General features: G+C 34.1%; 1 long non-coding RNA gene across 1 annotated transcript; it reads right to left on the reverse strand.

Annotated features, from left to right (window-relative positions):
* Nucleotides 1–5,073: 5,073 nt before the first annotated feature.
* On the reverse strand, nucleotides 5,074–7,764 carry LOC130940446 (uncharacterized). The gene is made up of 2 exons (XR_009070307.1): nucleotides 7,143–7,764; nucleotides 5,074–5,379 (listed from the first exon to the last, which is right to left on the reverse strand). It is a non-coding gene; the product is annotated as an uncharacterized LOC130940446 (long non-coding RNA).
* Between the last annotated feature and the right edge of the window lie 6,249 nt (nucleotides 7,765–14,013).

A 14,013-nucleotide genomic window follows, 5' to 3' on the forward strand; every position in this document is an offset into this window, starting at 1 on the left:
CTCATATGAAATAATAGAACAAAGAAGGACTTCACATAATCATATCTTTTTTTTTTTTCATTTCATAGAACATACATACAATACACAAGGCATATGTGCTTTTATATAGGCAATGCTTCCTACTAAAATAATAATTTATGAATCACAAATCAATTTTGTAATGACTACTATGCTATGAGTTGTCTTCATGAATCTTCCTTCAACTTATATTTATGTAGTTTCTATAATCTTCTAATTTAGGTTGCTTGGTCTTCAATTTCAATTCAATTTGATTTTGAATTTCTTCAATGTTGTAGAATGTTGTAATTGTACTATTCTCTTAAATGTTCTTAAAAAATCTTCAAGCTTCCAATATGTTAGCTTCTAGCAATATCTAGCAAAAAATTGATGATTATTGTATTCAACTAAAACTTTGCTTCTTCTTTGACAATTTTGACTTTAAAAACTCTTCATGAAAATTCTAGTGATGCAAGTTGATTTATAATGAATTAACATTGCCTCCCTTAAATCAAGCTTGCAGAATTAATCATTCCAAGCATCTTCTTCAATTTGTAAAATAACTCTGTCTTCAATGACTTTGTAAAGATATCTGCAACTTGTTCTTCAGTTGGATAGTACTCGATCACAACTACTTTTTCATTCACCAACTCTTTGATTTTGTGAAATCGAATATCAATATGCTTCGATCTTCCATGGAATACTGGATTTTTGCAAAGTGCAATAGCTGACTTGTTATCGCAAAATATTGTTGTTGGAGTATTTTGTTTCTCGTTCAATTCCTCAAGAATTCTTCTTAGCCAAACTGCTTGTGTTGCACAACTTGCTGCTGCTATATATTCTGCTTCTGCTGTAGATAGTGCTACTACTGATTGTTTCTTTGACGACCATGAAATTGCACCAGAACCAAGATGAAATACAAACCTTGAAGTACTTTTTCTTGTTTCTATATCTCCGACCTAATCACTATCAGTGTAGCCAACAATTACTTCATTAGTATTCTCATAATAAATTCCATCATTTAAAGTACCTTTGATATATCGAAGAATTCTCTTTACCGCTTGCAAATGGTTGGTACAAGGCTCCTCCATAAATCTGCTAAGCAAACCAACTCCAAACACAATATCTGGTCTAGTCGTAGTCAAGTACCTTAGACTTCCAATCAAACTTTTGTAATATGTATGATTTACTGCTCCTCCTTTATCTTCTCTCAGCAATTTGAACTTCTCTTCGACTGGAGTAGAAACTGGCTTTGAATGTTCCATTTGAAATTTTTTCAAAATATCATTTGCATATTTCTTCTGAGAAATGAAAATACCATCATCTCTTTGAACCACTTCAATGCCAAGAAAGTAAGACATCAAACCCATATCTGTCATTTCAAAGTGCTTTATCATAGCCTCCCTGAATTCTGCAATTATCTTCAAATTGTTGCCAGTAAAGATTAAATCATCAACATAAAGACACACGATCAAGATATCTCCAGGTTCAACGAACTTGATATAAAGAGTATGTTCAAATGGATATCTTTTGAAACCATTCTCAATAAAATAAGAATCAATCTTCTTGTACCATGCTCTTGGTGCTTGCTTTAGCCCATACAAAGCTTTCTTCAATTTGTAAACTTTATCTTCCTTTCCAAGAACTTCATATCCTGCAGGTTGCTCAACATACACTTCTTCTTCTAAAGTGCCATTTAGAAATGCAGACTTAATATCCATTTGATGTATTTTCCACTTATTTTGAGCCGAGAGTGAAATAATCATACGAATAGTGTCTAATCTAGCAACAGGAGCAAATACTTCAAAATAATCGATACCTGACTTTTGTTTGTATCCCTTAGCAACTAATCTTGCTTTGAAACGATCAACTTCACCACTGGGTTTATACTTAGTCTTGTAAACCCACTTTACTCCAATCGGCTTCTTATCTGCTGGTAAATCTGTCAGCTCCCATGTGTCATTCTTTTCAATGGCATGAATCTCATCATCCATTACTTTCTTCCAATTGTTATCTCTAGAGGCTTCTTCAAAGTTTAATGGCTCACAATCTGAAAATAGAGCAAAATTTATGATTTCTTCATCAGATGGATCGTTGTCATTACCAACCTCATAATCTGCTAATCTAGTTAGTAGTCTCTTCTCTCTTTGAGGTCTTCTAGATGATTCTGGTTGCTCGGTTGCATCAGGTTGTCTTTATTCTTCATCATCACATGTATTTGAAATTATAATCGGATGCTTTTCTGTCTTTGTGTTCCAGTCCCATATGTCTTTCTCGTCGAATGTCACGTCTCTGCTGATGATCACTTTCTTTGATACTGGATTGTACAACTTGTATGTTTTTGAGTCTGTGCTATAGCCAATAAAGATACACTTCTCACCTTTGTCATCTAACTTCTTCCTTAATTGATCTGGTACGTGGGCATAAGCAATACACCTAAAAACTCTGAAATGATGAATGGAAGGCCGCTTTCCACTCCAAGCTTCCTCTGGTATTTTATCACGAACACTCTTTGTTGGACATCTGTTTAAAATATGAACTGCTGTTGCAACTGCTTCTGTCCAAAACTCTTTAGGCATTTGTTTTGACTTGAGCATGCATCTGACCATATCCATGATGGTTCTGTTCTTTCTTTCAGCAACTCCATTTTGTTGAGGAGTGTATCTAGTTGTTAGTTGGTGTTGAATTTCGTGTTGCTTAAAGTATTTTAAACATGCAAGATATTCTATTCCTCTGTCTGTTCTGAGAATTTTGATTTTATAGCCACTTTGTTTTTCGACAAACGCCTTGAATGTCTTAAAGACATCACATGCTTCTGATTTCTGCTTCAGAAAGTATACCCATGTATATTTACTAAAATCATCAATAAAAGTGATAAAGTACCCGCTACCACCATTACATGAAACTTCTACAGAACAGAGATCTGAATGCACAATTTCAAGTAATCTTCTAGCTCTCCAAGACTTTCCTGTAGGAAATGGATCTCTATGCTTCTTTTCCAGTTGACAAATCTCACAAACACAATTGGGAATATGAATCCGTGGTAGACCAGAAACAAGTTCTTTTCTTGACAGGTAGTTTAGGCCAGAAAAATGAAAGTGCCCAAACCGCAAATGCCACAACCAGTTATCATCAAGTATCACAGAACTCATGCAAGAGGGATTAACATGTTGAATTTTTAATGAAAACATTTTGTTTGAAGTCATCTTTACTTTATCTATGAACCTTCCGTTGTTGTCAAACACAGTGCAATATCCATGATAAGTTATCATCTTATATCCCTTCTCAGATAATTGCCCCATACTCAGTAAATTGTAATCAAGTTCAGGAGCATAAAAAACATCATAAATATAACTTAGAGAACCATCTTTCAATCTAACTGGTATGTTCCCTTTTCCTTCAATAGGGATCTTTGTACTATTACCAAACTTCAATAATAGTTTAACTGAATCATCTAATGAAGAAAATAACTCCTTTCTACCAGACATATGATTACTGCAAGCATTATCCAAGTACCATATATTTTCATCTTCAGCACATGAATTACTTGTAAAAAATAAAGTCTGAGTACCCGAATTGTCATCAGTATTTTGATGCTGATTTTTTGCAACGTGTGCTTGATTGTTATTCACTATTTTGAATCTGCAATTTGCTGCTTTGTGTCCATACTTTCCACAATGAAAGCAATTGAAATTGGTTCTTTCTTGATAAAAATTATCTCGACCTCTTCCTCAGTTGAGAGACCTGAAATTCGTTCCACCTCTTCCTTGATTAGGTGGTGTAAAATTATTGTAACTTCCTTGGTTGTAATTGCCACGACCTCTACCTCTAAAACTTCCTCTGCCTCTACTTTGAAAATTAAAATCACGACCTCGTCCTTCTTGTGTACGGCTTGATTCTGCAACGTTGTTGAAATTCACTCGACTTTTCAGGGCTTCTTCGATTGATTTTTTCGATTTCTCCAGTATTCTACTGATGTGGCTTTCCATGGTTCCTTGCAACTCTGCAATCATCATGGTATCCATATCATGAGACTCCAGTATTGTAGTCACCACATGGTCATACTTCATCGGCATGGTGCGAAGAATTTTCTCCACTACTTTGCTATCGGTCATATCTTCTCCATAAACTCTCATCTTATTGGCAAGGTCTGTAACACGAGTAAAATATTGCTCAGCAGTTTCTGAACTAGACATCTCGTACCTTTTATATTCTCTTCACAAAGACTGTAGCTTTACTTTCTGAGCTTTATCTACACCTTTGTATGACAGTTTCAATGTGTTCCATGCTTCTTTTGCACTTTTGGCATTTGCTATTTTGCCAAACACCGTATAATCTACTCCTTGATGAATTTGAGATAGCGCCAATTTATCTCTCCTTTGTTGGGCAGCATCTGCTCCTTCTTGCAAACCCGGTTCAATGAAATTTCATAGGTTCTGAGCCTTCAAATGGGTAGACATCAAAGTCTCCCAATAACTATAATCAAGTTTCCCATCTAACTTGGGATCGGACCACACAATGTTAAAAGTGTTTGCCATACTGACTCTATGAATAAACAATTATGTGAGAACTCTCTCACACCTCACAAAATCTCCAACACCAGACGCTGGATTAACCAGCTCTGATACCAAATATAAGTATAATACCCACACTTCAATTGGCCCTAGAATCACTCACTCATATAAATGACGCTATCATATTTTTCATCTCTCAACTTCACCAACACTCATATGAAATAATAGAACAAAGAAGGACTTCACATAATCATATCTTTTTTTCATTTCATGGAACATACATACAATACACAAGGCATATGTGCCTTTATATAGGCAATGCTTCCTACTAAAATAATAATTTATGAATCACAAATCAATTTTGTAATGACTACTATACTATGAGTTGTCTTCATGAATCTTCCTTCAACTTATATTTATGTAGTTTCTATAATCTTCTAATTTAGGTTGCTTGGTCTTCAATTTCAATTCAATTTGATTTTGAATTTCTTCAATGTTGTAGAATGTTGTAATTGTACTATTTTCTTGAATGTTCTTAAAAAATCTTCAAGCTTCCAATATGTTAGCTTCTAGCAATATCTAGCAAATTGATGATTATTGTATTCAACTAAAACTTTGCTTTTTCTTTGACAATTTTGACTTCAAAAACTCTTCATGAAAATTCTAGTGATGCAAGTTGATTTATAATGAATTAACACTTCTCAAAACAGTATCAAAAGAGAGGGAAATGTATCACTAAGGATCAAGGTCGTACAGATCCAGATAGAGAGTGCCTATCATCTACTCAAAAGTGATCCTACGAAGATTCTTCACTAACTCCTCCAGACATCTCTAAACTCAAGTCATTAGCTGCCAAGTTTGTCTCTATCTGCAAACGTAGGAAGAAAGGAGGTGAGAACCTAAAATTCCTAGCAGAGTAAAACAGAAAAAAAGGAATCATAGGATCTTTGTCTCTAAGTTCTCGTTAAATAAAAAATCGTCACATAAAAATAACAGAGTACAAATATATAGCAGGTAAATAGAATTAGTCATAGACAATTAAAAAACTGCAATAAACAATCACAAGAAATTCACATATGCAAATAAGATGGTGCATGCTTGTTGTTAGTGCAGATCATAAACTCACGCGTTGGTTGACTATTCGCAGCCTCATGTTACCCGGAATGGATGCAGAATATGGTTTCTCCACTAAATCAGTAAGCACAGATATCACATGGGTGGACCCATGTGAGTTAGATACCAAAATCACACAGGTTTACCCGTGTGAGTTAAGCTAAAACCATAATCATAGAATCGCTATAGCATATGTGCATTAAGTAAGAAACAGAGTACCATACATACGAACCCATATCAGTCAGATACCACTTACAAATAGGTGTCCCCACTTAACAACTCTGCTCAGCAAGTACATTTTCCCTACCTAGGGTCTCTGCTCAGTCAATACGTTTCTTTGACTAGGGTATAAGGCATTTTGGGTTTTAATCATTATTCAATACTTTTGACTCTTTCTTTTAGATTAACGCCTACTTGGTGACTATTTTTCTATTTAATAATTAATAAGACAAACACACTCGGAATCGCGTAAATTATATATCCACGCGTGTGCTATCTATGTAAAATAAATTTCAGGATTCGAAAACTAACGGTATACTAAGAAAACCTTGACTGTTTATCTGGTTTTTCAGGTTAACGTTGTTCTACATCCTGAGCTTTAATTTGGTATAAATTTTATAGCATTTGGATTAAAAATGAATTTTATACAATTTTTAAAAGTTTGTCCCCTGCACTTAAAAATCTACAGAAAACAACAAGTAACATATGTTTTGTAAAAATCACCAAAATTTCATTTCTAACTAAATGCTTCTGAAATTTTGTGGAGGTATACTAGACTTCCCCAAGTTTAAAACAAAACAAGTTCCAGTTCCATATCAATTCATATGAGCAATTAATGCAGCGGGAAAATGGTGACCTGTTTTCATAAACCAGTTTCTGAAATCTCGGCAAGCAACATTTCATCATCCTTTTGGTTACAACTTAAAATGTTACGTAAATCAAAAGTTACATTGGCTAGAAGACACGGTTTTGAAAACTGGAAGCAGGATTTTCAGCACAAAACCCCAAATTTTGAAAAATCATATCTCCCAAACTACTTGGCAAAATTTTCTGAACTTTTTATGGGTCAATCTGGACATCTTGGAATTTATTAGAAAAATCAATTGGTGTAGAAAATATGTCTAGATTGCTCCCAGTTCTCATGGCAAGTTGCTGTCCAAAATTATGCAGAAATTCTACAGTATCTCTCCCTAATATACAATAACCGATTTTAATCCCCTTAAAACTCTAACCTACACTAATTTAATTGTCTCATAATTGATTCTTATTATTTCATATTCCCACCAAGAGCCTCAAATCAATATATATATATCACAAATGATATAACATTCTGCACAATATACCACAATTTACAATATCACCACTACGCTATTTACATCAACAATGTTTCAACAGTATCAAGGCACCATAGTAGTAATTTTAGCAACAATTACAATATTTAATCACACTAAATCATCCAAAACAAGAAAACACAACTAACAGTAACATATAAGACTAAACTAGCATCCTAACCCTTACCTCTTTGTTGATCAAAAGCACAAAACTTGTCCCTGATTCTCCCTTGAACCCGAACCCTAACCATTCCAAGGAGTTTTGGTTACATTTCACCAGGCCATTCGGCCAAATTAAACACAGAGGAGGGAAAATCACTCACTTCTCTTTGCTTGTGATGCTAGTTATGTTAACAGAAATTGAGTAAACTAGGAGAATGAAGCAAGGGAAGGATCAAAATTTTGAATTAGAGGAGGAAAGGAAGAAGATGAAGTTGCTATCGTCACCTAGCAGAGAAGCTCGAAGAACAGTTGGGTGAGTGGAATGCAGCTCCCTTTTCAGCTTCGATCAGCTCCTTCCTTGGCTATCATTCTTCTTTTCTTGGTGCTGTGGTTGATGAAGAGCCAGAAAACTTGAAAAACGCTCCTGTTCTTGCTCACTGGTGCTTTGACTGTTCCTCGTTCCTTGCCCTCTCTCTGCTTTCTGTGAATTCAAGGAAGGAAGAGTGGTGCTTATATAGTCAGAAGAAGAGGTGGTGAAGGCTTCGCTGGTCTCTGCTCCATGCAACACCTATGTATGCTTCATCATTACCTTGGCTGATCAGGAGGTGTAATCATGGTTGGAAGCTTCTTGTGGGTTCGGTTAAGGAAGAAACAAGGAGGGGTGTGGCTTTAATTAGAGTTGGTTGTCCCTTTAATAGGGTGAAGGGTTTTGGTTCAGTTGAACCAAGGAAAATATCGGTTCAATAAATTTTCGTTCACGGTTAATTAATCTAATAATATATCTATACTTCTTTATAATTAATTCATCATATGATTAATTAAAGAGGTGGTGATTAACTTGTGATAATAATTATTCCGCAGAATAATTAATTATAACGGAAATCTTAAGTTAGTGAACCTTGTCATCAGAAAAAAATCTAAACTTGACGAATTAAATTAAATTATAATTTTTCTGTCTTAATATCTATCTAACACACACATATATATCTATTTACAAAAATTATAATTTTATTGAAAATAAACAAATTTTTTGGGATAGAAAAATCGGGTTCTTATACTCAGTCGTATTAATACTCAAACAATGATTAAAACTTCAAATCCTAATGTTCAAACATTCTCATCTTCTTTTTCTTCTTTATTACATACTATGCATATTTTTAAAAACCAATCTAATTCCTGTTATATACATCTTTTATATTGATTTTATCTCCAATTAAGATATAATTTATTTTTCTCATCATCATCAAACATAAATAAAATAGCAGGTTTTTAGAATAAGGAGGCAATATTTTTTTTCGAGTTTTTAATAAGGAAAATTCTAATTATTTATATGTGGTGGTAATACGTTTTGTCTTCTGAATGAATGCCTGAACATTGCATATTTTTTATATTAAATTTTATGAATGTTAAAATTGTTGGCTCCTGAAAGAATGATGAACAAGAGAAATGTTACTGATGATTTGAAAAATCATGAAATTGATTTTTGAAGCAAGAAAAAACAGTGAAAAAAAAAAGAAGGAGCAGCAGAAAAAGCCAATAGCCCTTTAAACCAAAAGGCAAGGGTAAAAAAGATCCAAGGCTTTGAGCATCAATGGACAGGAGGGCCTAAAGGAATAAAATCCTGACCTAAGCGGCTAAATCAAGTTGTCCCTAACCATGTGTTTGTGTCATGAAGGTCCAGGTGAATAGCTTGATACTGAGTGGTTAAAGTCGTGATCCAAAGCAAAAGAGTGTGCTTAAGAACTCTGGACACCTCTAAATAGGGACTTTAGCAAAGCTAAGTCACAATCTGAAAAGGTTCACCCAATTATGTGTCTGTGGCATTTATGTATCCGGTGGTAATACTGGAAAACAAAGTGCTTAGGGCCACGGCCAAGACTCATAAAGTAGCTGTGCTCAAGAATCAACATACTAAACTAGGAGAATCAATAATACTATCTGAATTCTGAGTTCCTATGGATGCCAATCATTCTGAATTTCAAAGGATAAAGTGAGATGCTAAAACTATTCAGAAGCAAAAAGCTACTAGTCCCGCTCATCTAATTAGAATCTGAGCTTCACTTAAAACTCTGAGATATTATTACTTCTTGATTTCTTTTTTTTTTCCTATTTTATTTATCTAGTTGCTTGGGGACAAGCAACAGTTTAAGTTTGGTGTTGTGATGAGCGGATATTTTATACGCTTTTGGGGGTAATTTCATGTAGTTTTTAGTATGTTTTAGTTAGTTTTTAGTATATTTTTATTAGTTTTTAGGCAAAATTCATATTTCTAGACTTTACTATGAGTTTGTGTATTTTTTTTTGTGATTTCAGGTATTTTCTGTCTAAAATTGAGGGAGCTGAGCAAAAATCTTATTCAGGCTGAAAAAGGACTGCTGATGCTGTTGGATGTTGACCTCCCTGCACTCGGAATGGATTTTTTGGAGCTAGAGGAGTCCAATTGGCGCGCTCTCAATTGGATTGGAAAGTAGACATCCAGGGCTTTCCAACAATATATAATAGTCTATACTTTTCTCGAAGATAAACGACGTAAACTGGCGTTTAACGCCAGTTCCATATTCCATTCTAGTGTCAAACGCCAGAAACAAGTTACCAGTTGGAGTTAAAAGCCCAAAACAGGTTACAACCTATTGTTTAACTCCAGAAATAGTTCAGGCACGTAAAAAGCTCAAGTCTCAGCCCCAGCACATACCAAGTAGGCCCCAGAAGTAGATTTTTGCACTATCTATCTTAGTTTACTCATTTTCTGTAAACCTAGGTTACTAGTTTAGTATTTAAACAACTTTTAGAGATTTATTTTGCACCTCATGAAATTTTTAGATCGGAACTTTGTACTTTTTGACGGCATGAGTCTCTAAACTCCATTGTTGGGGGTGATGAGCTCTGTAGCATCTCGATGAATTAATGCAATTATTTCTATTTTCTATTCAAACACGCTTGTTTCTATCTAAGATATTCATTCGCACTTCAATATGAAGAAGGTGATTATCCATGACATTCATCCCCATTCTCAACCTATGAACGCGTGCCTGACAACCACTTCCGTTCTACCTTCGATTGAATGAGTATCTATTGGATTCCTTAATTAGAATCTTTGTGGTATAAGCTAGAATCCATTGGCAGCATTCTTGAGAATCCGAAAAGTCTAAACCTTGTCTATGGTACTCCGAGTAGAATTCAGGGATTGAATGACTGTGACGAGCTTCAAACTCACAAAGGTTGGGCATAGTGACAGACGCAAAAGGATCAATGGATCCTATTCCAGCATGAGTGAGAACCGACAGATGATTAGTCGTGCAGTGACAGCGCACCTAGACCATTTTCACCGAGAGGACGGATGGTAGCCATTGACAACGGTGATCTACCAACACACAGCTTGCCATAGGAGGAACCTTGCGTGCGTGAAGAAGAAGACAGGGGAAAAGCAGAGATTTAGAAGACAAAGCATCTCCAAAACTCCAACATATTTTCCATTACTGCATAATAAGTATTATTTAATCCATGCTCTCTTGTTCATTTGCAAGTCAACTAATAATTATAATTGATATCCTGACTAAGAGTTGCAAGATAACCATAGCTTGCTTCAAGCCAACAATCTCTGTGGGATCGACCCTTACTCACGTAGGGTATTACTTAGACGACCCAGTGCACTTGCTGGTTAGTTGTGCGGAATTACATAGTGTGAGTGTAATTTTTGTGCACCAGCGGCGTCTTGGAAAAAGTTAAAGATTAATTTTAAGGATGAAACTCGGATTGGTTTTGGTTTAAAATTGGTTCGGAACTTTTGAATTGTATGATTTAGTTTTGATTTGATTTAGAAACTTTATTTGATTGAATTCAATTTAAGAAAACAATAATCATTAAGGATTTCTAATGAACTTAAGAAAATGAGATTGGTTGTCGCTCCTCTAATGTCTAAAGGCCTTGTTGATGGGATTATCTAATAAATGGTTTTTCTTTGTCTTTTGAAAGAAGAATTGGTTTAAGTGAAATTAGTTTAAAGGTTTTGTAGAATGTCACAAAGATGTGGTTTTGGATTCAAAAGAAAAAGAGAAGATAAATCGGCACATGTGATTATGAGAATGATTGAAAGGTCACGATAGGGTGACGAAAAGTAAATAGTTATGGTGCCGAAGTGGAAATGTTAAGCCATGGGCTTTGTATGTAAATGACTGTGTGTGACGCCCGTAAATATAGAATGGAAAAAGGGTAACATACTTCAACTGGAGAATCAGCACTTGCAAGTACTTGTAGAGGTCATGTTCGACATACTTTAGCTGGAGAATCAGCGCCTGCAAGAAGTAGAAACTTGCAGAGGTTATGTCGCTGGAATGCCTTATCTGACTTGCGAGTTGGATTCCATCAGGTGCGGGTCAAAATCGACAAATGATCTCATTACCTGCGATGGGAATAGGCATGCATGATCCCTGTTTGTATATTTTGCATTTGCTTCGGTGTTGTGAATTGTTTGTGATTGCTTAAGTGTGTTTATGATTTTCATTGCTTGTTAATTTGAATTTCTATGACTGGTTATTATTTTGGGTTCTTGTGCTGGACTTTGAATTAAATTGAGTTGTGCTAATCCTGACTTAACTAACTACCCCGACACTACTAAGAACTCCCTAGTTCTTACTCCCAATTTCCACCCTTTTTAGCTACAGGTGCAAAAGTTTAGTGCGGAGCAATAGGAGCATAGAAGATTATGTTAACGAGTTAAGTTGTTCGATTTTATTTTTCCCTCGTCGTTTGTTATTTTCATTTTTTAGAGGGGCAGAATTTATTTTTGAGAATCGTGGTATAAGTCTATGTATTAATGCTTTGTGAATATATATATACCTTTGTGGTTTAGTGATTTAAAATAAAGGATTTTGTTTTTAAATTAAAGTTTTGATTTGTATTCGTGAAGGCTCAATACTAAATAAATATAGTATGAAATTAAAGAAATAAAGGTAAGTAATGCCTGGGTTTTTAGTACGATCATGAGCTGCTAAAAGTTAGGGTGTTACATTATGGTATCAGAGTAGTTCATTCCTGTTAGAGCCTTGGAAATGGACTGACTATGCTTCACTACATACTCTAAGTGTCTATCATGCAATAGGACTTGTAATGACAAGAGTTTGAGTTTCACATGCATGATTATCTATTGATGAATGTTGTTAGTCGACCGTTGCATTCCTCGTAGTATTAGGTCTAGCCAACTTAATACTGTTGATTTATGTATACGGAAAAACTAATGAATTATCATAGACGAGATAGAAATAATAGGTTATGCGAATCATGGGGTTTGAGAACATTAGAAGTTACATTTTTAGGATTTGTTTTAACGTATACTCTTTATTCGTGTTGTGTGACTTGGTGTCGTCTCTTCTTTCATTGTTTTTATTAGAATTCTTTGTTTCAGATTCCTTCCTTAAAATGTGATTTGATTACTTTTTTCAGCCACACTTTATCGTTCATATATATCTTTGCTTGAATGCAATCCTATATGTTAACTTGAATCTTTTCAAGTATTCATCCTTGACGTTGCTTATATTTTTTCGTGAATCTAGTTTCTTTTTCATATCAATCTTCGAGGGCGAAAATTTTTGTAAAGTGGGTAGAATATAACGACCCACATTTTTGAAAATCTAAATATAAATAAGTTATAATTAATTTTATTAATTGGAGTTCCTTATTTTTAGAAATTATTTTATTAAAAGTAATTAAATTAATTTTTATAACTATTTGAGTTCAATTAAATTCAGATTCTTATATATTTTTATTATGATGAAATATTTTACATAATTAAAAGTATATAATTTAGTAATTTTTAAATAGTAAAAATTATATACATTTTAATTTAAGTAATTAATATTTTTAATTTAAAAACAAAATTTAGTTAATAATATTATTGTCGAGCTAGATATCCACCGATATGAGTAAATATCGGTACTTTTCGGTGAACTTAGTTTTGCTAATGTTTTACCGTATATCTTGTATCGTTAAGTTGATAATGTCATTTATATTAGTAACTCATATATATTATTACTTGTATTTTAATATATCCAATTTTTATAGTTATCGGTTCAAGATAATTATAATTTGAATCGCTGACTCAGCAGCCTTATTCAGTGACACCTAACCCACTTACATGTCATTTAATCACCTTAATCATCATTAATCATTTTTCCCTTCACGCATGACCGAAACATTCCTCGTGAAAAGGAAGAAAGAAACTGTGAGAGAAAAAGAAAGAGAATTCCATGGCACGTAAATTTTCGACGTTCGATTTCTTGAGATTCGCGACTTCAATAAAAAATCTAAACCGATGAAAGTGTTCATTTCTTGCTGCTCTTCACGTTGACGTCACTTTTGTTTTGGAAAATTGATGGTGGAGTTACTGTCCCTCCATGCAAAGTTCGGCTGAGGGAACTCCGAAGGTGGAATAGCCTGATGTTTTCTTCTTCAATTTCTCGTTCAAAAACCTTCTTGAAGCTTCGATTGTTGTGATTTTATACGGAGGTAGGGTTTAGTAATTTTATAATAATTGAATGTGAATTTGATAAGTGAATGTTCGTTTGATTGATTATTGATTGAACTTGACTGAATTTATGTTGAATTTTCGTGATATATTGATGTTGTTTTTAGTTTGGGATTCAATCATTTTAAATGTAGCCAAGAACCAAATTATTTTGATGAATTTGGGGAAATATTGTTGGTAATCTAGTGGAATTAGTGAGATTTGATGATGACATTGAGATTTAATAAGAAATGAATTGATGACATGCTTTGAGATATGGAAATGGTTTGATTTTGGAAGTGGTTGAATTTTTAATTTGTTTGATTTTATAAATGTTTTATTATTAGAAATGGTTTTGATTTATTGGAAATGATTTGAAAGAGTTTGAGAAATGGTT

The sequence above is a fragment of the Arachis stenosperma genome, chromosome 7, assembly GCF_014773155.1.
Source record: "Arachis stenosperma cultivar V10309 chromosome 7, arast.V10309.gnm1.PFL2, whole genome shotgun sequence".
Lineage (NCBI taxonomy): Eukaryota > Viridiplantae > Streptophyta > Magnoliopsida > Fabales > Fabaceae > Arachis > Arachis stenosperma.